We start from the raw sequence: 24804 nt of genomic DNA, 5'->3' as shown, positions 1-24804 counted from the left end.
TAGATTTTTGTTTTTTGCATGTGGAAGTCCAGTTGTTCCAGCACCCTTTGTTGAAGAGACTATCCTTTCTCCATTGAATTGCTTTTGCTCCTTTGTCAACGATCAGTTGGCTATTTTGTAGATATGTATCTGGTGTCTCTTTTTCTGTTACAGCTTTACGCATATTTTTCTTTTTTTCTCCTCAGCTTTACCAGCTACATATTTTTCATTGTCACCATGAAGTTATGCCCATCTAGCTGGTAGTTCCTTATTTTGCAGATGAGGAAACTGAGGCTGAGAGAGGACAAACATAATTTCCCCAGGCCAGCGGCTAGCCAGAAGTACAGGTAGGGTTGAAAACCACATCTGTCTGACTCTGATTCTCTGCACATTTGTACTCCCTGTGCTGCCTGATGGTGCTAGGCTGGGACTTGGTGTGTCAAGCTTAACCTTACAAGGTACTTTCCAGGGCCTGAATGCCAGCGTCTCCTTTCTGTAGTGGTCTTTGAAATAATGGTTCATTTGCTCCTTGATTCTAATCAAGGTTGCCTGTTGCTCATGGTCCTTCTGGACCTGCCATGAGAATCGTAATCGGCCTGAAATTTAGCTTTATTAAAAACATTCAGCCAGTTTATTATTTTGAACTTTCCCCCTAATTTTTTGCTGAGATCTTGACCATAATTGTTTTTTTCTCTGGCTCACACTGAATCCTTTCTGCCGTGATGTTTCTTGCTTAAGTTTCTTATCACTGAGGTTCTTCTAATATCTTCCTGAAGACAAAGCCTGCTGGGTTGGATTGCTAAACTGAGCATATAGCTAAAAATCCTCTTGGTTAAGTTCTCCCCATATACCCATCAGCGCCTGGAACACTTGCTCTCAGAATTTACACGTTAACTCTACATTCCCTCTCTGTGTTGCCCAAACAGGGCATCTCTACAACCTACTAAATTCTATTTTACTGCCAAAAGTCTTTAAAAAAAATCCCACAATCATATTTTAAACACTAAGGGATAGGCTTCTGATAAGAACATAAGGTTAAAAAAATAATAATACAAGGTTTATCACTCCCAAACAGAGATGAAATTGCTTGCAGAAGATCACACAGCAAATGGGATGGTGGAATTGAGATTCTAATCCAGATCTGGCACAAAGGCAAAGAGGATGGTCCTCAAATTACACCAGGCTTCCTTCTGTGGATGGCTATGTCAGCGGGTGTGTGGGATTCAGGAAAATTTCCAGAACAGGAGACCTCCATAATGCAACTCAAGGGCATCACTTCACCACCTCATAATTGGAACTGTGTTTTTTTTTTTAAAGATTTATTTATTTGACAGATAGAGACCACAAGTAGGCAGAGAGGCAGGCAGAGAGAGGAGGAAGCAGGCTCCCCGCTAAGCAGAGAGCCCGATGCGGGGCTTGATCCCAGGACTCTGGGATCATTACCGGAGCCGAAGGCAGAGGCTTTAAACCGCTGAGCCACGCAGGCACCCCATAATTGGAACTGTTTTAAAATAGCACATACCTAGTTGCTTATTATGATTCCAAACTGTTCATTTTGACACTGTTCAAAGTGCTTTACCAATATTATCTCATTTTTCTGTGTTCATTAATATATTTCTGAAGCCAACACCATGGAGCTATGTATTTTATAAACTGCTAGTGTAGTTCTAAGACAGTTTCATATCCAGTAGCTGACAGTGAGCCTCAATTACTGACAAAGGACACTGTATGTGGGGGGTGGAGGAGGGAGGGGGTTCGAAGGTGTGGAGAAGACTCAGAGGCCATGAACATTGTGCTGTCATTTTTCTGTGCTTTTTGTTTTGTTGTGTGTGTTTGTTATTCACAAAGTTAGAAGGAGGCTGGCAGGATTAATCTATGACTCGCTCACGTCTCCCATGGTACAGATTACTGGATCTCTATAGGTCGTAGTTCTTGTGTGGGGTTTTTGCAGCAAAGAGAGACAACAAAGAAGCAGCTTGTGCAGTGAGCACTGTGGGATTCGGTTCTAAAGTTTTTGCTATCTAGGGGAGAGTAACTCTGGAAGTAAGCCGCTTTGACTAGCCAGCCGGTCAGGTGTGCTTGTGACACAGGCCGATTCAGGCTTCAGGGCCCTTCCTGACAAGGGGCAAGAGTAAGTTATTTATTAAAAACAAAGGAATAGCAATAATAAAATAATCCAATGACAAGTGAAGATTTACTTAAAAAACAACTTTTGAAGAGCCTCCCAGATGTTTTATCTCTGGAAAAGGAGCACTAGCGGCGAGTTCGGTGTCAGCTCCCTGGGGCCCGCCGCTCTGGGCAGCACTGCCCTGCGGCACTAGTCCGACCCGCGAGGTCCCGGCTGTCAGAGGCCCCGAGGATGCGGTCGCGCCGTGAGCTCCGATTGGCGGAAAAATGGCAACAAAAGGGCGGAGCCGAAGCGAAGGCGCGGTGAGGAGCCGCCCGCCCGGGGAACCCCAGATTTGGGCGCCGGGCGCGGACACGCCCCGCCCCCCGCCCCGCCTCGGCCACCGCCTTGGGCCTGCCGTCCCGCCGCGCCGCGCTCCCATTGGTACCCGGCGGTTGAAGCGCGCGATTGGACGGGGCCTGCCAGGGCCGCGGGGCGGGAGCGAGGGGCGGGGGCCCGGCGCGCGGCTGATGAAACCCGGCGCCGGAGCCCGCCCGCTCTCCACGCTCCATTCAGTCGGCGCGGGCAGGTGTGAGTCGCGGGTTAACTGCCGGACGGGGCGCGAGGCCAGCCGGCGTCCCTAACCGCAGCCCCAGCTCCCGCTCCCTGCGCGCCGCGCCTCCGTCCGAGCGGCCGTCCTCCCAGCGGCGCGTGCCGAGCCCCTCCGCGGACTAGCCCGCATCCTGCCACCCGCCGCCCGCCCGCCGCCTCGGTGAGTGCCCGGCCCCCGCCGGCGCCAGGGCAGCTGCTCGGCTCCGGGTCACCTTGGAGGGGTCCCCGGCGCCGCGTGGGGCCGCGGGAGGGCGGCGCGGGGAGCGGCTTGGGTCCGGCGCCGGGGCTGCTGGCATCCTTCGGGGTGGGCAAGGGCAGGACGGGCGCGGGCTGTGAGCGCGGGGCCGGTGCCCATGCGGCTGTCTCCTCCACCGGAGTCCATTTTGGTTCCCTAAGGCGCGCGGCGTGGTGCATGATGCAACACCGAGTGAGTAAGCGTGGACGACCTGGCGCCGCCGTGATGCCGGCCGCGCGCGCCCGCCAGCGACCCCGCGCCGGGACCGTCCGGGTGGTCGCGGTGGGCAGGGGGCGGGAGTGGCAGCAGCAGCGGGTACGTGGGCCCGGCCGGGAGGCATCCGGAGGCCTGCCCTTACATGGCGCGGAGCAGAGCACCCCGCCCCGCCACGAGGTCCGCGATGTGTCATCGTCGTGGTGGGAACCCGCCCTGTGGCCGCGGGGGTGGTCCCGCGGCAGGTGGCCGGCCTGGGGACAGCGGTGCACCCCCGCACCCTGCCTGCAGCGCCCACCTCTCTGCCCTAGAGCTCGGGTCGCGCCCAGGCCCGCCTACACCTCTTGTCTGAGTTTCCAGGGTAATTTTGGGGAAGTTCCCCCCCGGGTGGGCTTCCTTGTGACCCGATTTGACACGTGAAGGCTGAGTTCTTCAAGCCTTCCAGATGGTTTGGAGGGAGAGGAAGTTCTTCCGGCGTAATAAAGACAACCTTTTCCCAGTGTGTTCCTTTCTGCGTAGTAGAAAACTTCCCAAACTGGGCAGGTCGAGTAGGCATTCTAAACCCGTGTGTACACAGAGCAGTCCTTGTGCTGAGTACTACTACGGAATGCTATTTTAGCTCCTTCCCCTTTTCAGTGGGTGTGGGAACCAGATACCAGTGGTGTTTGACTGGTGAGATTAGGATAGTAGAGACATGTGCCTCCAGGAAGAAAACTGCACGTCCCAATACACGTGGTGGGGCTCTCCTAGGGAAGAAACCTAGACTTGTGTTCTATTCCAGGTGTAGTTATGGGAGGAAAGGGTTGGGATTTCAGTCCCTGGTATATTTCCTTTAAAATGTGCTCTTTAAAATTTGGTCAGCAGATAACTGTTTGTTGGCTTGTGGCTGAATTTTCTAATAGTCTTTAATTTGAATTATAATTTACTTGGGAGTTAATAGTAACATTTCTTGCCCTTTATGTTTGGTACAGATAGTAGGAAACCATGATACATTTATTCCCCCGATATTTTTAGTTGGTCTCGGTGGAAATTATCATTATTTTTATATGAACACACCCTTCTGTCATTAAAACAAAAGGTCTTATTTAAGCCACACAATCAAAATAGAAGTTAGAGGACAAAGTCAACAATGGATTAACATAGTTTTCAAAGGTTTAGCATATTATGATCATGTTAATCATTATAGATAAATTTAAAGAGTGTCAAAGGAGTTCTAAGCAAACAGGACAAAACTTAATAGAGATCAGAAATATATGCAGTTGGTTGAATCTGGATTTGGGCCAAACGAGTGCTCTTATCTATATAATTATTTGCTTTAGAAGGAAAAAGGATTGGAAGGCAAGATTGGCAACCCTGGGGAGCTTGTATTCTAAGACACATGTTAATTATATTTGGTATAAGTACATGTTTATTGATTGTTCTAGTCTGGAGTTTTTTTTCTACTAAGATCAGTAAAAATGTGTAATTATGTTGGAGGGCCAAGTATTATGTCTAATTGGATTAATCCTTTTTCATTATTAACCATATATTTGGAGGTATTGGTTTATTAATCCTATGGAGGAATTTGAAGTAAGAATAAGTAATGGAGAGAAACATTTTCCTATATCCCAGATGCATCTTGTAGCTGTTTATCATTTTATCTGGTTCAGGTCCAAGCAGGACCTGTGGATGGGACCCTAGTGTTTTTCTGTGTGATTGGTCTCTTCACGCCTGGGGCCCATCTCTATCACTGCCCTCTTCCAGTCGAGGGCAGATCGCATGAACCATGAGGATTTTGCTTTTGCTCTGGATGAGCTGGAGAACCCTCAGAGGATTACTTGAAATGCTGCATGAAGATTATGTGGAGGTACGGGAAGTGGGCAGGCATAGAAGCAGGGAGACGTGTAACTTCAGTCTGGAATAAAATCCAACTCCAGGTTGTATGTGCACAAGAGAGAGTGACCATATGTCATTTCCATGAGCTGCGATGGCTTGGGCTGGGGTGGTAATGGTAGAGATGGGGGGGGGGGGCTTGAGTTCTGCTCCAACTGTAGATTTTAAAGGGAGACTGAACAGGCTTGGCCCGGGGAGTCCACGTGAGGTGTGAAGGAGGTCAAATACGATTCCAAGAAGTAGAGCTGCAATGGTATTAATGAGATGGGAACGTGGAAAAATGAGCATGTTGGGAAGGACTCTTCTAAAAGTCACAACTGACTTTTTTTTAGACATTTCTGTTCTCAAGGCTAAACTCGCTCTGTCTGCTCAGGGGCCCCTCTCAGGTGCATGCCTGCATTGTAGCCACCTGCCCCAGTATGGTGGCTTCCTTTTTCACCGAGCTGTCTTGCTTCCTCACACCTAACTTAGGGATCTTTTGGTGCTTGCAGACTCCCTGTGCCCCCCGCCACCTTCCAGTAAGCACGTTGGCTGTGGGTTTGTCCCATGGCCAGGATGGGGACCCTCTGCCACACGAGGTGTACCTCCTTTTTCATTCTTGGGCCTTCAGGGCACCTGCTTCCAGGGGTTTCTTGTGCCTTGGGGCAGTGGCATTGGTTCCCAGGCCAAGGTTGTGTCTACCACAAGGGTTCAGGTCTCTTCCAGCCGCAGAATAGAGGTGTACCATCTCTCATGGCAAATTAACAGCCCTGTAGTACGCTTGAGGGACATCTCTCTCCTCTTTCTCCATCATCTTTCTCCCCTGACTCCAAAGCAGCTTTGAAAAGAAACATCCCTGCGGTTGTTCATACTGCATCGGAATCTGTCATGGGAGGTTTAGTGCATTTGCCACCTGTGAGTCAGAAGAACGGGTGACAGATTGGTAAAACAGTTTGGTGGATTGCTAAATATGTTCATCCCACTCGAAAGGCATTCCTTCAGATCTATAGCATTGGCAGAGCTGTGAGGAAGGCTGGTTATTTTACCCTTGGTCCGGAGCCCTTCCTTCTAGGGACACCGGCTCTAGGAAAGACATTTCTGGACACTGGAATAGATTCTGGCATAGGGTTGACCCATCCTGCCACACCCAGTCTTTCCTTTGGCTTTTCCCCTCTGTTGATTATCAGTAAGGGTTCAGACTGCCAGACGGTACATTTGGTGACTGAATGGCGTGAACGAGTTTGAGTCATGTGTGGTTAGGGGCCTTTCCAGCTTCAGTGCAGGCTGAGGTGAGGTGCCTTTAGAGGAAAGAGGCTGCTTTGGGGAGCTGAGGACAAGTAGTGGGCATGCCAGGAACAGCGCCCCTGTAGGCTTCTGGTGTCTGGCTTGGCCACTCTGTGTGCAGCCCGCCAGAGTGGCGTTCAGACTCTCAACCCCGTGGACTTGCTCTCCATAGATGGGGGAAGCCTTCCCTCTCAGCCTCTGGATACTGAAGCTCACAAACTACGAATTCCATAGTATTCTTTGGATGAATAAAGGTCCCGGAATCAATATTGAGAATTCTTTCATGAAGTAAGTTCTTTCTGTTACCAGTCTACTGTTCTGACTATGGCAACCAGAAATCAAGCTCAGGGAAGCCTTCAAAGGCTGCTGCCAGGGGGACGTATCCAAAGGTGGAAGACAGGATATCCCACAGCTTCCCTGGGCTGTGCATATTTCTCTGTCCTCTCTCCCTTTCTCCTGAGTGGATCATGAGCTTGTTCTTCCCTTTTCTGGAGGCACAGAGGGCATGGACAGCTTTGTTTCCTTAACATCCTGTATTTCTCCTCTAGTGCTTTCTCCAGACTGTTTGTTCAGATCACTTGACTGTGAGAACGAACACATCCTTTCCCATTTGTTCAGGAGTGGATCCTACCCTCTCAGTGCTCCATGTGCCACGAATTCTCTATTGTAGCGACCAGCTCCCAGTATTGACTCCGGGCTGCAGGGGAGTGGCCTCTCTGCTCGGCGTGGCCAGCCTGAGTTCTCCAGGGATCATGGGCTGTGGGGGTCACAGGAGAGGCTAGGGCCCCTAATGCAGAAGGGGCTGGGTCCCCATGTGAGGTCTACTGACAGGTAAGTGCCTTTTCTAATGTAGTTCTCACATGTAACTTCTTCGTCATATTGTTTGCCTAATAATGAGCTTCTCCTGCCTATCTTATAGGATTGAGAGGATTTAAGTGAGGTATAATCTAAGTTATGTTCTTGACACAGCTTCTGGCACATATCAACAGCTTAAAATAAGTGTTAACTACTGTACTGGAGAGAAAACTCAGTTCTTTGGTTTAGGTGTGGATGAAATAATTCTCTTTTTTTTTTTAAAAAAAAGATTTTATCCATTCATTTGACAGACAGAGATCACAAGTAGGCAGAGGAAGGGAAGCAGGCTCCCTGCTGAGGAGAGAGCCCGATGCGATGCAGGGCTTGATCCCAGGACCCTGGGATCATGACCTGAGCCGAAAGCAGAGGCTTTAACCCCCTGAGCCACCCAGGCGCTCCTGGAGGAAATAATTCTTGTAACAAGTTTGTTTTGCTCTCTCATCCTGCCAAGGGGTTAAAATATAGTCCCTTTTCCTTGGAATTAGATTGCTGGGGGTGGATGGGGTGCCAGGGTGTTGGGGGGACATTGAGCCTCTGAGGCATCTGCTGACCCAGGTCCAGGATCAGTGAATGTGACCTTAGTTCCTGTACCATTGTCCCCTCTAGCTCTTGGGGGCTCTCTTCACCACTGACCTTTTACAATTGGGGTCATGGGGAGCATTCTGCAGCCTTTTTGCCACAATGGTGAAGGGAGACATGAGGGGAAGTAGTCTCTGGGCCTGTGCTGGCTCTGACTGCTTTGATGACCTTGAAGCCTTAAACTCTTTGGGGACCAGGGACCTCCTGGCTGTGTGGGGAGTCAGATTCCTTTCGGTCTCAGATCCATACACTTTGGGTTTAGCCACTCCTCTGGAAAGCTGAGCTCATGGCTCCATTCCTAGTGCTTGCTTGTCAGTGTGTGTGTGTGTGTGTGTGTGTGTGTGCGTGTGCGTGCGCATATAACACTGAGAATGTGTGTGTGTGTGTGTGTGTGTGTGTGTGTGTGTGTGTGTGTGTGTGTGTTTGGGGGGTTTAATCTGCCCTCATCATAGTCATCCTGACACATTTTGTCCAAATTACCCTGAGGGCTTTGGGTATAGAAACCAAAGCCGAACACTTCACCTCTGTTTTCCACCTTATTTCATCCCTTCCTGAAGGTTACAACAGAAGGTGCCCTAGGGCCTTGGGGTAGGGGTGCTGGGCACCTCCCCGGGGCAGCAGTGGGAAGGCAAGGGAGCAAACCCACTCTTACCTGTTGCTTCCTCACAGTGTTGTAACTGCTGTCTTCCTATCTTTAGGTCTCTTGGAAGTGTATCTTCTTATGTCTATGAAATGCCATTAACCAGAGTCTATTGCATCAAATAGGAAGGCAGGGAGAGGCCCGGGGCTGGGTATGATCAGGACTCACCAGTGCTTACTGAGTGCTCACTGTGTGTGTGGCAGTTCACGTGTTCGGGTAATCCTCACAGCTGCCCAGTAAGGTTGGTAATATTGTTTTGAGTGACATGAAGCAGAAGCTCTGAGAAGCGACGCAAGTTGCCCGGAGGTATGCACTTGGGCAGTAAGTGGCAGAGCGAGGACTTGAACCCTAGGGGCCTGTCTCCGAGTCCCAACCATCAGTGTGCCTTGGGTGTGCAGGTGGCAGCCTGTGCCGGGTGCCCGCCTCCCCTGGGACTGTGTCCTGGCACGCCATGTGCAGCAGGTAGTACCCGGCGGGAGATACAGCATGCACACTCGCCGCTGCTCAGCCCCTCGCCCCCCCTTGCTTCTAGTGAGCCCTGGAGCCGCGCCGCTGGACATGACCCTACTTTCCTTCCGCTCCTGCCGGCCTCGAACGCAGCGCAGAGCTTTAGTGCCCACGGACAGCCATGCAGGGCGCCAGCCAGACCTGGAGCTGCTGGTGTGTGTGGCGGACACTGGCGGGGTGGCAGGCTTCCTGGGTTGCGGTCTGGCATCCTGGTCAGAGCGGAATCGGATGTGGTATTTGCTGCCCAGGCCACGGGGGAGCCCTGTTCACTCCTGCATGTCAGGCCATCTGGGCTCCGGGAGAGCCCTCTGCAGGACGTCCTGCGGGAACTGGGAACTTCACAGAGGAGCAGTCAGCCTCCTTCTGGGGACCACGTCTTGACTGCTGACTTCCCTAGTGTGCTGTGGTGGGCTGCTCCAGCCAGGGTAGCCAGGGCCCTCAAGCTGGCAGGTGGAGCAGGGACAACTTTCTTACTTCTCCTGCCTTTCTCTTCCTTTTCTCCTGGGCTATTCCTGCCTTGTTTGCAAACATTGCAAACTTAAAGAGAAGTGGCAGGAGCAGTGCAAGGCGCTTCAGTCTACCCTTCCTCAAATTCACCCCAATAGTTGTATTTTGCTCCTTCTACCCTTTCTATGTAGGTATCTACGGCTCCATCAGTCGGTCTGTACACACCCATATGCGTTTTTTTCCTGAATGATTTGAGACGAAGCTGAAGACATCATGCCCTTTTATTGACCCCTACAGACTTCGGTGTGTGTTTCCTAAGAATAAGGATGTTCTCTTGCATAACCAGAGTATGATACCCAAATGAGGAAGTTGAACATTGATTCACATTATTATCTAGTCCACGGTCTGTATTTGACTTCCAGTTGTCCAAATAATGTCCTTTATGGTCATATATATGCATAAATACAAATTTTGTGTGTTGGGAGGGGATCTTTCAAAGGAACTATGGTCTAAATTTCTATCTCATAAGCCTCTTTAAGAAAAAATGTTTATGAAAGTTTGAATGCTCATTGTGAAAAATTTGGAAACTACAGAAAAATGAGAGAAGGGGAGAATAAAAATAATGTGTAATTCTAGCAAGGAGGCTTAGCGCCAGGCTGGGTGAAGGGCTTGCACCAAGGTAGGTGTGGACAGCTTTTGCACAGGGTGACCTGGTCACCCAGGCCTACACCCCAGACACTCAAGGCAGGAGCCCATGGTGTCCTTGGGCTCTGGGGAGGAACAGGCTTCCTGTCTGGAGCGTAGCGGAGGGGAGCGTTTTTCCTGTTCCTGCCCACCTCTTGGGCGGTTGCCCACCTGAGCAGGTGAACTTAACCACCTCGGGGTAGGGGAGGGTGGAGATCATTAGTGAACACTCAGAACTTGTTCAAGACGTGAAAAGAAATGTTGCATGTCCTCTCTTGTCCTAGACCTAGCGGAGGGGGAGGATGGGCACGGGCTTCAATCCAGAGAAGTGGCGCTACCCTCTTGGCAAATACCTTGTTGTTATTTAACGTGCTTGTTAGGCTTGCCTCTTGTTGAACCTCTTGGGCCTCTGTGAGCGGGCCAGTGGAGAAATAGGAGGTGAAATTCTAAATTGTGAATTTTGCTCTTTGTCCATGACTGTGTTTCCCAAAAGTTCCTGGGGAAGGTTTCAAAACTTTTCCATGAAGTGTGGATCTTGCTCCTGCATTTCATTTATCCAGGCTGCCCTCTGTGTCATCACGAGCGATAACGGAAAGGGACTCACTTCTTTGGGGCCTGGAAGGGGTCTTCACTGAGTAAATCTGGACTCTGGAATGGTTTTGTTCCAAGAAGCTGCTATCGACTTGTCCGTGGCTCCCCATCCTTTTGTACCTCAGTTTCCCTGAGCTGTAAACCTACATTATGTGTGAAAAAGAGCGTCTGCAGGGTGGGATCAAAAGCCTCAAGTATTTTTCCATGTGTTTATTTTTTCTTCTCCTGCACCAGACCCTCTCCTTGAAGGAGCTGGCCTTGAGAGTGACAGGGTGGGCAGCCGCCCAGACTGTGGACACCCTGCTGAGGCCACGGAACTCCTAACTTGGATGGGCCAGGACCGGAGAGCTGCTCTTCAAAGAAACCCTTTGAAGTGCAAACATTTCCTTTCCTGAAAAGAAGGGAAATTGAAATGAAAACCTATTGTTCTGTGCAGACAATGTTCTCTTGGATCAAAGAGAGAGTGAGGCTTATAAAGGGAGATTCACAAATTAGACCTTAATGTGGTGCATGGTGACGAAGGTGTGACTGTATTGGTGTCCACTGCCCACGCTCCGTGAGTTGGTAAGATTGTGTTTTCCTCCCCTACCTTAGGTCCTAAATCTAGGTTTTTCATGCTGTATTTAACTATGTCTCTTGTTTGTGCTTTCGTCTTATGGTAAGTGTTTAGAAATGTCTTTTCGTAAATTGACACCATAATATTCCAGAATGGAATATTATGTTGCCAATGAAAATGGCATTTTCTTTTTCATTTTAGGGGGGCTGAGGGGCAGATGGTGAGGGAGACAATACCAAGCAGACTCCCCGCCGAGCATAGAGCCCAAGGTGGAACTCGATCCCACAACCCGAGATCACGACCCAAGCTCCAAGAGTTAGACGCTTAACGGACCGAGCCACCCAGGTGCCCCGAAAATGGCATTTTCAAAGAATACTTGATCTTATGGGAAAAACTTTGCCTTTAAAAGTGAAAGTAAGGTCTGGATGCAGTATTCTGTGTTCAATATTATGTTATCTGAGATATATATTTGCACAGAAAGGAAACACTGTTAAAATTGGACTTTGGTTTGTTCAGTGATCTGTGTGTAGCCCTTAAAATAGTGCTCAGCAAGTCCTTGTTGAGTGAATATTTACATAATTAGTAAAATAATATTTTTTACTTTATTTATTTTTTTTAGAGAGAGTGCGTGCGCTTGGGGAAGGGAGGGAGGAGCACGGGGAGAGGGAGAGAGAGAATCTTAAGCAGGCTCCATGTTCAGTATGGAGCCTGACTTGGAGCTCCATCTCACAACCTTGAGATCAGGACTAGGCCAAAATCAAGAGTTGGACACTTAACCGACTGAGCCACCCAAGCACCCCAATAAAACAGTATTTTAAAGGTGGAAGTTTTTGGACTAAATAGTAACATTTTGGCAGGTGGAAAGAACAATAAATTATTTTAAGTTTCTTTTGTACTGCTGCCCTGACATCTCAATTTAGGGTTTATTTTGTTTTTCGGTACAAATATGTTCCACATTTTGTACTTTGGTACAAATCGTATTGTGAATGAGTGGCTTTGACATTTCTAGTTTTGGAATAATCATCTCCTGTTGAAATTAGACTATCAGAATGTTAAAGTTTTTCCTGGGTTGGCTATAAGGTACTTTCACAGATGGGGTAAAATCATATGTTTTCATATACTCTGTAGCCGATGTACCATTGGAACAGCTTATCTTGTCCTGTTGTTTTTGCCTGGTTTGTCCAGGATGTCTTATCTTTGAGTATTAATATTACCATGAGACATTGGATGTACGTTGTCCTGGTTTTGTTTATAAGTTCTTTAAAAAACACAGCATCTCACTTTTACCTGCAATGTAAGTTAGCTTTTGAAAATGGCCCTAGCATTGGTGGGTTTTTGCAGGGCAGGTGAATGGTACAGCCACCCGTACCTGGCCTAGGTGAGATCATTTCATTCCTGTCAGAAGGACAGACGTTCTTAGTTTTCAGAGCTGCATTGGCAGCCTTTCCACCATGCCGTCCACACAGGGTTCTGGAAGCCCGGTCTTTGGGGAAGGCTTCCTTGGGGCCGTTTGGGATAAACTGGTGGCATCCACACACTGGTTCTCCTGTGGGCGGCAGCTTTCAGACTCCTGCGGCTGCAGTCCACAGCAACAAATCAGCTTACACTGTGATCGAGTACTCATATTGGGGCACACCATGTCTAGAGATTAAAATGGAAGTTTTCATGAAGCATCCCTCATTGTTGTACCTGCCGTACACCCTGATAATTTTCCTCTTCTATTGCATGTTAAAAAAAATCCTGCTGGCAACTTGCAGTTTGCAAACTCTGTTAGGCTTGGGCATGCTAACCTGCAAATCCACCTGCCCCCTCCTCCCACCCCCTTGGTGGCCTGAGTTTCAGGTTTGCTGGGCTGGGGAATGGGAGGAATTATCTGTCCAGGCCGGTTTGGACAAAGGCATTCAGGGGGTAGAGGTTTCCTTTCGTGGTGATTTGAGGGTTTCTAACTGAAGTGGATATTCTTTTTGGTGATGATTCCCAAGAAGGTGAACAGGGACACAGGGCAAGACCTGTTTGAGTCCCCGGTGTGGTTTCCTGCTGATGCAAACTGTGGGCTCTGTCTTTTGCTCCCCTCACGTGCTGGTGCTTTTGAAATTGGCCTGGTCAGGCTATGTGTAGTTTTTTCAGAGATGGCCTGAACGTTTGTTAATTTCAGCACTTTGAAAAGTCTTTTTTGAGTATATTTTATTTATTGTGATTTGAAGAAGAACATATCTGAATGATAAGCCTTTCAGAGTTAAAGATTTGTGGGAAGATGAGGGAGAAAATATACTCTAATAGAAATACTGGTTTTTGGACTTTCAAGACAGAGTATTGAATATATAATATTAGTAATAGTGGTCATATCATTAAATAGTTTGCCTTGAAAACTTTGAATGGATTTTACATAAACAAATCTTGCTTGAGAGTTGTTTGAATTTTTTTTTTTTTTTGCTTAGAAAATAAATATTTTTAGGTAAGAAGTCTGTGTATATTATTCTTTTTATTTATTTATTTATTTATTTGGGGGAATTAGTGAGGGGCAGAGGGAGAGAATCTCAGGCAGACTCCCTGCTCAGTGTGGAGCCCCATTTAGGGCTCCGTCCCAGGACCTGTGAAATCATGGCTTGAGCCAAAACCAAGAATTAGATGCTTAACTAACTGAGCCACCCAGGTGCCCCGTGTATATAATTCTTAAAACAATTGTAAATCAAGGGAATTGATTCTGTGAACTAGAGCACAGTAACAGAACAGAATCAGCACGAGATAAGTTGCCTGCTTTGTTGAAACATTGTACAAAAGTCTGTCCTTGTTTCTTGTAAACTTCTCTTATTTATTATGCTTCTCAATAATAATAAATTTATTGTAAGGATTCAGAATACTTAGCTTATAGTCTTTCAAAAATTCATCTGTAAGAAACAAATATTACTACCGCTACTGATACTATTAGGGAAGAATCCTCATGAACTTGATTTTATGCTATTATATATGTTAATATTATGTGACATATGGGATAATCTGTTATTCTAATTGCATAACGCGTCCCTTGTAAATCTATAACCCCAATTTGTAGCAGCTGGTTTTGTTAAAAAAGAAAGAAACAAAGCACTTTTGTCAGGAGACATTTCTTTCTTTCTAGAGGGCAATCTTGGGTGATATTTGGCAAGAACATTCATTAGTTCTTTGAGTAGTCTGAATTAACTGGGAAGAATGTCTCACTAGTCTCAGAGTTGGATACAGTTGAAATTTTGGAAATTATTAGGTGTCGTTCGTGGCCGGATTCAGTCCTAATTACTGAAGGACTCTCTGAGGTCTGTGGGCTGATGAGTCAGGCAAGGGAATTGCCACCCTGGATTTTTTGGGTGATTTTGAGTGAGGGCAAGAGGCTGGGGAGGAGAACATACTCTGCACAAAGACATTCCTGTTGCTTCTGGCTGGCTTCTGTATTGCCTTGACAATCTACAAGGGAGTTCTTGCTGAATCACCTCAGAGAGCCTTTGAGCTGGTGAGAGGTTTGGAGCCTCTTAGGAGTGTTGGCTCCCCAGCAGGGGTCTTTTTCCAGTGAGGTGTGTGACTGTGTGCATGAAGGAAATACCATTTGCCTTGGAGAGATGGTGTGAACAAGGATAGAGAGAAGGGGGGTGATCCCTCCATCCTGATGCTTTGTGGGAACAAGCAGCACTGCCCCAAGTTCAGATAAGTAACAACTCAGAAACCGTCGTTCTCTCCCTTTCTAGAACTGCTCTAGACAGAAGCTGCTCTTGAGCTAACAGGACTTTATGGCTCACTTGATTCTGTGTGCGGGCATGGATATAGGCTCCTCTAAAATTCTGTGGCCTGAAACGATAGTCCTGCTAGGTCTAGACATCACAGGAGGCCCGCACTTACAGATGCACTTGTACACTAATCAGATAAAAACTTAAACCTAGGGACGAGACTAACCGTGTCGTATTTTGTAGTGCACAAAGCAAGAGACTTCTACTATATTGTGTCTGTTGGATGGATTTTGCGGTATGTCCCTTACTTATTACTTTTATTCTTCCGTCACTGTCTAGAAATCATGGAGGTAGGCACCTACGAGGATTAGGCAGATGTAATAGGGCAGGTGTTAAGGAGAGAGCAAAGGGATGCATTTCAATAAGTATGTAAGTTAAATAACTCGCATAATGAAATAGTGCCTTTCGTAGCCTAAGGTCAAACTTCAGGAGGCTCTAAACTACCTAGACCAGTACACACGCACACAGATCCTTCCCTGGGGATCTCCCTGAAATGCAGATCTGATTCAGCAGGTCTGGGGTGGGCGTTTTTAACTGACTCGTGGGACCTCTTGGATGAGCAGGCATCTGCCCGCTGCTAGAGCCTGGAACTAATCAAGGAGATGTAAGCTCCCAAAGACAGTGCTTGGGCACATTTGTCTTTGTGGCTGCAGTACCTGGGGGCAGTCCTTGGTATTGAGTAGAGGTTCAAAAGGTAACCTTTTCAAGAGCTCAAGCAGTTGTTGTCCCAGAGCCCACAGGCTTCAGGGCGCCTAGGATGGAAAGGGTGTGGGGACCCACTGGTATACTCATATCTGACCAGCCCGATTATCTGTTTACAGCCAACTGCAGATAGGAAGTGGTAAGTCGGATCATAGAGGTGGGGCTTCTAACCCTGGAGACAAGTGATAGCTGGGGCCCTAGCAGTAGGAAGGCAGCAGAACAACATAAAAGGAGATGCAAGGAGTAAATAACCAGTGTGGTTTGGGATACTTTAGCACAGCGGCTCCCAGCCCTCCCCATTTCAGGACGTCTATGTGCGCAGTCAGTTTCCCTGTCTGAGAACTGGGGAAAGTTACAGTCCCTCACACTGTAGACTGTGTTGAGGTTTAAATACACCAAGTGAGTTGAGACTGTTGCCCGGTATTCAATAAAGGTAAGCTGTATATTTTATATCAGGGTTGATATAGAAAGGGTTAAGCCTCAGCCATCAGGAGGTTTCTGCCAAGTGAGAAATCCGGTTCCAGAGGCTGCACATACATGTGTTATTACTTGGCTGGTGAAGGAGTAGGTGTAAATTAACATGTGAAGCGATTCCTCCAGAAGGCTGGGGAGTGGTGCAGTGGGCTCAGGAGAGGTTCCTGCTTGTTCTCTCTTAGTCAGGAAATTCTTCATGCAAGAGGTGAATGTCAGGAACTTTCTAATTAAGGGGCAGGGGGAGATGTGCCAAGGGATGGGGCATGGCGGTGCCAGAGTGGGTATGGGAGGCGAGGTTCCACAGCCTCTGCTCAGAAGATATTGATCCAGGATGCCACTTAGCAAAGAGGGCATGCATTTGGGTGGATGCTCAGATATTTAATCTTGCATTTCCTTGTGGTTGGTTCGGAGCATTTGCAGAGATGGATGGCTGAAGGTCAAAGGGATGCTCAGGCATAGATCCCATCCACCTCCTAGAGGCACTAGGCTTAGCCAAGGGGAGAGACTTGCCTTTGAATAGTGGGGGAAGAACTTGGCTGCTTTTGATAGCCATTCAGTTAGAGGCTCTGTGCCTAGTACACATATTGGCATTGGGGCATTTAAAGTTTAAGAAAGAAGGCAAGGCAGAACAGTTTCTTAAAAAGCTTTGATACAGTCCTGTTCCTCCATGTTTCACTGCAAATGCTGTGAAAATGTCCAGAAGTCCTCCAAAGTCCTTGATCTGAATGGTATTCTTGCACCTGCTCACGGGGCAGAAAAAAGGGTGTGTGGGGAGGGGAGAAGCCACGGGAATGTTATTAAATTCAGTGTGTATGATTTTTATTTTTATTTTTTTAAAAAGATTTTATTTATTTGATAGATCACAAGCAGGCAGAGAGGCAGAGAGGCTGGGGGGAAGCAGGCTCCCCGCTGAGCAGAGAGCCCGACACAGGGCTCGATCCCAGGACCTGGGATCATGACCCGAGCCGAAGGCAGAGGCTTTAACCCACTGAGTCACCCAGGCACCCCTAAGAGTTTTATTTTTGCTGTGTTTCCTGGGTTCCTTAATTCATATGCTTATAAGAAGTCTTTCTGTCAAACGGCATGTAGAAACATCCTTTACATTTTTATATGAGATTTGACACTCGACATCACTTCTATAAACACCTGTGAGCCATGACTGGACCGTCTTGGGAGCTCTGGGGATGGCAGTGGTGACGGTGGGGTCAGGGTGTGGGATTGGGAACTGACCCATGCCCTGTCCTCCATGCCCTTTGGTAGTTTCTGTCTCTTGCTTTCCATATGTGTTGCCTTTATGATATCCCATGATGGCCTCTTTTCTTTGGGGCAATCAGGTTTTATTTATGGCGCCTTGTACAGGAATGTGGAGGGTGGTTTGCGATCAGCCTTTTTACACTTTTCAGTCTCAAGAAACCTGCACATTCTTTATTTGTCTCACCAGGCGGTAAGATGAGCAACTTATATTGGGTGAAACTTTGCAATCTGGTCTGTGAATAATCACTTTGCTTTTTAGCACTCATCTTGTTGGCAGAGATAGGTCTCTAGTTAAGCAGAGTGGCCAGGTAAGGAAATGAAGGCATGTTCTAAGGTGTAAAAAATGCCTCGTAAAGAAGAAGGTGCAAGAAGAAGGTGCAAGACTTCATGCACGTCTGTGTATTGTCTGAACACCACAAGGGGTAACTTCTGGAGTAGGGGATGTTTTTATGAACGTGCAAGGAAGTCATATGTGGTAGAAGGGCAGCAGGGGCCCTTGACACAGCCTGGGGAAAGGTGGTTAGCTCCTGGAGCCCTTTGTCCTTTGTTGTCTAGACACAAGGTCCCCCTTGGGACTCATCACATCATCCTCTCCAAGTACCCCCTGATTTGCGCTCCCCCATCAGCTAGACGTGGCCTAGGAGTCCGGAGACCTCCATGCCACTGGCCTAGCCATGGACTAGCGTGATTCTGGGCAAGACTGAGCACTCAGGGCCCCATTTTCTGCTTTTGAATTTAGAAGAGATTGGGTTAGGATACTGTCTTTGGGGGTTCCCCGTCCTTAGCAGGAAGTTGGTGACATTGCACAATTATGGAGCCACTAAAGAGCTCCACGTGGCTTGATGTCTATACTATAAAAGTAGGTGTGGAGTGGGCATAGTGGTGATCTGTTATAGCAGAAAACAGGTGTGGTGTTAGGTCGGCGTGAAGATCTTGACTCAGAAGGGTCACCTTGCCTGTATTAGCTCAGAAACGATGAGCTAGGCTACTCGTGCAGCCAGGGGAGCACAGTGGCTCCTGTTAAAAAAAAAAAGTACCAGGTAACCAGCACCCACATGGTCTGTCTGACTCCCACTGGTTCCCCTCGGGAATGCTCCAGAAGAACCATGCTGGTCACAATTGTGTGTTTCCTAAGCTCATTTCTGGAAAGAGCAAGCAGTCCTAGATGCATGTTCGTGGTCCCATGCCGGGCTGGTGGCTGTTTACCTGTAGACAAGGGCAAGAACTTCCTAGCAGGGGCGGCCAGTTGCCAGGGTCAGGCGCTTGGCAGCAGTGTCCAGTTGTGTGGGGCGTCTCCCGCGGAGGTTTTGGAATGTCGGGATAGGCCATGAGAAGCTTTAGTCCCAAAGGGTCTCTCCAGGGAAGGAGCTTGAGAGAGGTGACTTTTCAAAGGACAGCATGAAGACAGACACAGGGCCCATCATGGGAGAAAGTAAGCAAGCTGGCCCATGTTAACCCGCCCAGCTTGAGTTGGGCATGGGCTCCCAGCAGCAGCAGCAGCAGCAGCAGCGAGAGTGGTCCTCTGCTGGAAACTGGATTTCTGGAAAACGCTTGCCAGTGTTCTTGCTTCTGCTTCGCCTCTACCTCCTCTGAGAGACCTGTTTCTCCTCAGTGGAATGAAGAAAGAGGTCTGATAGAGAAGGGGCAAGTCCTTGCCTGCTACCAGGAACCGTGTGCAGAGAAAAGGGAATATGGGACTTTTTAAAGTTTGCTGCTTTTGACGGGTTGTGACAGAGAACCCGTGTGGGAAGTATTGAAGGGTCATGGCTTTGCCAGTGGTGGTGCATCTTTCTGGGGCATGGAGCGCCTGACTTCCAGGAGGAAGTGGCAGCTGAGGGCTGATGGTCCCAGCCTCACATTGGTCTCTGCTGGGAAGAAGCCTTCCCTTTCTCGCTGCTCCTCAGCCCTCGCTACGTCCTGGGGTAGACTAGCTGAGGGACAGACGGTGGGACACCTGGCTCCTTTCACGGGCTTAACTGCAAGGACCCCCCCTTTTTTTTTTATTTCATTTATTTTTTATTATTTATTTATTTATTTGACAGAGAGAGATCACAAGTAGACAGAGAGGCAGGCAGAGAGAGAGAGGGAAGCAGGCTCCCTGCAGAGCAGAGAGCCCGATGCGGGGCTCGATCCCAGGACCCTGAGATCATGACCTGAGCCGAAGGCAGCGGCTTAACCCACTGAGCCACCCAGGCGCCCCAAGGACCCCCTTCTTAACGGCGTTCTGCCCAAGGTCCTTTAGATTCACCTTAGTGGATGCGACCGGCTGATGACAGAGCTTTCTCAGATGTGCAGATGTGTGTGTATAAAAATAACATGCCGGTGGATTGAACTGCGTACACTCAGCTGTGCCACTGAGTTCACGTAAGGTTCAGAAGAGGACAAAGGAGGGCAGATAGTCAAGTTTGCAAAAAAGAAAAGACTTCGCTTGTACAGCTGAAGTTCAGATGTCTTAAATATCTGCTCTCTGGACAGAAATCCGATAAGGGTTGTATTACAGAAGAAGGGAAATTCCTAGTCTGTAAGTCCCAAAGAAGGCTTTGCTTCTGTTTCGGAATGGAGGGGAGTTTATAAGACGGTTTGCTGGAAGATTTGGGACTGCCTGGTGTGGCAATGCCAAGGGAAGGGAGTTTGATCAGAGTCTGAAACTCCCCGCAGGCCATGGCCAGGTGAGCCGCAGATTCCTCAGCCAGCTCTGGAAGTTAGATTGTCCTTTGTCCGGACTTTCAGTTGTCTTAGAATACGAAGCAAATCGTGCTTTCTGCCTCTGGTAACAAATTGACAGAAGCAGAGGGAGTAGAGGCCAGAAGGGAGGTGGACTCAAGAAGAATGTCGTTATTGATAGTTGGATGGAGCCAGGGGTGTTTGGAGTTTATCACCAATCTTTTGCAAATGCTATCATGGGACATGCCTGCTCACAAAGCAAGCTTTGTGGCCAAAGACAGGACTCTTGGCCGGAGTACACCAAGTCTGACTGAGATATTATTTCTTACGTTCTTGGCTCTCCAAAGCTGGGCTGCGTGGCATTTCGGACAGGAGCAGGACAAACTCGGGGCCTAGGATGCCCATCCGAGTTGTCTTATTTACATTCTGTGGTCCTTATAAAGTGAGTTGCAGCCGCAAGATGGACACAACCCCCTCTTGGAACTGAATTCCCGCACATTCCCCAGCCCTATCTGGGTGTTCGCTTCCACCCTGTCCTCCCTTACCTGGGACCTGAGAGGGCCGTGCCCACACAGGCACGGCAGCCCTGCCCTGGTCCTCACCTCTCCGGCTGCTCTGTGTCTTCTGCACCCACTTCCACCCCCAGTGCAGTGCTTGTAACTGGCTGGTGCATTTGGCTGCGAACGTGGGAGCCCACTGAGTGAGTCTCCCTGCTCCAGCTGACCCTGACCAAGCTGGGTGGGAGTATGGAGTTAAGAGCTGGAGTCCGGCCAGATCGCTGGCCAGAGCTATGGAGAAAGCTCGGGATGCCATCAGGCGCAGTTCCCATTGGAGGGAAGGTGGCCTCAGAGAAGAGGCCCAGGAAAGGGGAGCCTTCAGCCCCCTTTCTTCAGCCCCATCTGACTGTCAAGTTCACTGCCCCTTTAACCAAAGCAGACCCATATGTTACGTATAGAACTTTATTTGAATTCTAGAATTGACCTTGTGTTTCACTGTTGATAATTTGTAAAGTTTCATACTGGCATTTAAATGTAGGTCATTGGGGCGCCTGGGTGGCTCAGTAGATTAAAGCCTCTGCCTTCGGCTCAGGTCATGATCCCGGGGTCCTGGGATCTGAGCCCCGCATCGGGCTCTCCGCTCAGCAGGGAGCCTGCTTCCTCCTCTCTCTCTGCCTGTCTCTCTGCCTACTTGGGATCTCTGTCTGTCAAAAAAATAAATATAGGTCATTAATTTAAAAGATCAGCAATGGACATGACAAGACAGGGCTAAGGCCTCCTCCAACTTAGAGCTACCTGGATGGACTGTGGTGCCAGACAGGCCTGGGTTTTGGCTCTGGCTCTAGTGCTGACTGTGCACAGGGACCTGCTCCAAGCCTTGCTCTGCTCATCGTTCAGGCAGATGCAGGCTTTTGGGGCATCGGAGAACCCAGGGAGCGGCCGACCGGTGCTCTCAGCTCGCAGCTACATCCCTAGCAGTCAGGCAGTGGATGTCCCCAGTTTTCTGTTTACCTTCTAGTGGTGGTGGGGATGGTGCATTTGTTGTCCAGAAACACACATCACAATATATGCTCCTCCCCCAGGGTTCCTCAGCCGATGAAAGGTAAGAACCATCAGTGCAGGTCCGGCGGACAGCCCCAAGCATCTCAGCTCCCTTGCAGCTCGGGTATTCTGCAGTGCCACAAAGGATACACATGAAGGCGTATTGGTGTCAGCCTTTGGAAAGCGGGGAGAGTTGGGGATGCTAAGAAACATGTCAGTTACATTAGCTTATTCCTAGCTGTGAGAAAACTGGTCAGTCTTATGAATCTGAGGTAGCTGATGGTTCTTTTTTTTTTTTTTTAATTTTTTTTTTTTTTTTTTTTTTAAGATTTTACTTATTTGACAGAGAGAGAGATCACAAGTAGGCAGAGAGGCAGGCAGAGAGAGGAGGAAGCAAGCAGGCTCCCTGCTGAGCAGAGAGCCCGATGTGGGGCTCGATCCCAGGACCCTGGGATCATGACCGGAGCTGAAGGCAGAGGCTTTAACCCACTGAGCCACCCAGGTGCCCCCTGATGGTTCTTTCTACCTGTAGAATGCGTTTTATTTCTTGCTTCTGCCCGTCTCATGAGTTGATGCTCTTATTCACAGAAGCAGTAGGCAACATTAAGCATTAATGATGTTTGTTGTAGGTTAATAGTAGAAGGTGTATCTTCAGCTCTGCATAAGGAGCTGTGGGGCCTTTTTCTGGAAGTTGCAAGGCAGGCAGATGGCTCCTCCATGTCAGGACAGAGATCTTCCCTTTGGACCAGCTTTGAAAAAATTATTACTAAGAATATAGACTCCATTTGGAATTTAAACCTTTCAGGCATTGGTATGAAAAGCCTTTGATTTTAATTTGCACATCAACTCCCTTTCAGCTTAAGTCTTTTAACTCGGTAATAAAATACCTAGAAGTCTAGCGGAGGCCTAGAGTGTTTGTTTTATGCCAAGAATTAGCATATCCATAAGCTAAATACAGCTTTCACTTTGTCCAGGCACGAGTTTGTTTGTAATTTCTAAATTTGGGGCCTTGTAGCAGAGTGGAAAGTTCCACAGTAGCAAAGCAAATAAAGGGTTGGTTCTTTTTAAAAATTACAAATATACTGTGGACTTCTCCTAAGTTAGAAAAAGTATACAGTACTCTTTATAAAAATATATGTCCCCCCCCCTTTTTTTTTCTTTTTCTGAAGTTTATTGTTTTGTTAAGGCGTCCCTGGGATTTCTTCCAGCACAGATCAAGGGAAATTGGTGCAGGGTTGAAAATACTTTTATGTTTAAATAAGAAAATCGTGTTGTTCTTAGATGTTTGTTTGATTAAGCGCTCCCATAACTAAGGAACAGTTACAACAGTTACATAAAGGGGCATAGGAAAAAAATGGCATTCTGAGCTAGATTCACTTTAGTTTGGAGGTGGTGGCCTTTCTTCTCTGCTCTATTCGTGTGAATCTTAACATGTGCTTCATCAGGCGGCGTTGCAGGTGTTTTTGTTTGTTTGGTTTAGGTTCTGCCCAGACACTTGTGATTCCTACCGCAAACAATCCTCCACTGACAAACTAAAGAGCAAAGACTATTAGCTCCTGTGGTGATGGCCACAAAGTGTTAGGATTCACCCCAGGCTTGTGTTTTCAATAATCATATGAGATTTCAAATATTTAAAACAAACTCTTCGTGAAGTGTAGAATCCATTCATCCGTTGAGCAGATATTGCTTGTGTGTGGAAGGTGCCAGCCCTGTGTTACCAAAGTGCTTGCCCTTTATGGGGCGGAACTCCTGGGGTTCTCTGCAGATACCGCAAAGATGCAAGCAATTGGCTGAGAACCCTGTTTTGTTTTGTTTTTTAAATATCTGATAAATGGATTTTTAAATTTTTTAATTATTTTTCAATTTTATTTTAATTTTCAGTGTTCCGAGATTCATTGTTAGAACCCTGTTTTTTCAATGATGAAACCAAGGAGAATAAATGCTGTGCTCTCCCCACCAACTTTGATCTGAAAACTAAGCTCTTACTACTGTCCTAAAACTGCCCACAGTTGCCTCTCTTTCTAATGTGATTCAGTGATCTGTCATCCTTCCTCATCCGTTGTCTCTCGGAAATAGTTAATATGGTCGGTTGTTCCCTTTTCCTGCAGATGCTCTCCTTTTCTGGGTCTGTGGCAGGAGGCTCCCTCCAGCCCGCGTGTGAGGAGGAGTCACCACTCAGCTGCTGGGACCAGGGAAGAGCCTTTGTGGAGAGGCAGTCTGTGGACATTGGGGCTGATGGCTGTGGGCAAGGAGGGCATGTGGTGGGGCTGAGATGATCAGGCCTGAGCCATCAGCACCAAGCTAGGGTTATCAGATTTCGCAGATGGAAGTACTGAGTGCCCCATTAAATTTAAATTATAGATAAGCAATGGTTGATTTTCTAGCATAACTTTTTTTTTTTTTCTCTAAGAAAAGTGTTTTTTGGCATGCTTGGGTCACAATTGTGATACATTGGAAAGATACTTACACTAAAGCTTTATTCTTTGCGTGAAATTCAGATTCATTAGGTTTCCTATATTTGGTCTGGTAGCTCTCTGCCAAGCTAGCACAAAGACCTTCCGTGTCGTGGCTCCTGGCACCTTCAAAGGGTGAGGGTGTGGCCGGCCAGGAGACGCATGGAGCCACACTCCTTCCTTCAGAGAGTCCATCTGCTTGTGGACTTTTCCTAGAGTTGCTCTCTTCTTCTCCACTCCCTTCTTAGCCTCCCAGAATGCAAATGTTCCCCACAGTCTCTTACCTGCCTTACTGTCTCCCAGGGAGCTCTGTCCCGTGAGCATGCCCCTCTCTCTGGGAAGCCCTGTCCGGAGCCGTCATGTCAGACTCTCACGCGCCCAACTGCTCATGGGCAGACCCGGGGGCTCTGCTAGACACACTGTTTTGATCTGAGGATATTTTGACTATGTGAATATACACGTTTTCTTAGCAATATCGTCACAGATAAATTGTTGATGAAACTATTTCCCTGAGTGAATTTCAGTTTTATTAAGTCAGTTTTTTTGGAGCACCACTTAAATATTGTATTTTTTCCTGAAAGCGTTCTCATCAGGGTAGATGATTTTCCATTTACATTTTCAGGAAAGGTCTTCTGCATCGGTCAGCCATTCTCCATGGCCGACTCTATTTGGTGTAGCTTCTGCCGCTGTGTGTTCTGTGCCTCTTGTTCCTTCCAAGTCTGGTTTTATTCTGGATCACATTTTGCAGAGTTGGGTTTTACCTACTGAGCTGTCCTCTCTTGGTTGTGTGTATGAGTTAATTGTCTCTAGATGGTCCGTTTGGT

General features: G+C 47.9%; 1 protein-coding gene across 8 annotated transcripts in view; it reads left to right on the top strand.

The window, feature by feature from the left end:
- The first annotated feature begins 2565 nt into the window (after window positions 1–2565).
- SLC7A1 (solute carrier family 7 member 1) overlaps window positions 2566–24804 on the top strand; it is a 75945-nt gene continuing 53706 nt past the window's right edge. For 6 of the 8 annotated variants that reach the window (XR_006814909.1, XM_045978205.1, XM_045978204.1 and 3 more), the window contains exon 1: window positions 2566–2858. The gene's annotated coding sequence lies outside the window, so the exon portion shown is untranslated. Of the gene's footprint in view, window positions 2859–3012; window positions 3126–24804 lie in introns of those variants that run through there. The other 2 variants (XM_045978202.1, XM_045978203.1) reach the window with 1 other exon arrangement.

Source organism: Meles meles, chromosome 14 (assembly GCF_922984935.1).
Source record: "Meles meles chromosome 14, mMelMel3.1 paternal haplotype, whole genome shotgun sequence".
Lineage (NCBI taxonomy): Eukaryota > Metazoa > Chordata > Mammalia > Carnivora > Mustelidae > Meles > Meles meles.
This window is presented reverse-complemented; position numbering and strand designations above follow the sequence as displayed.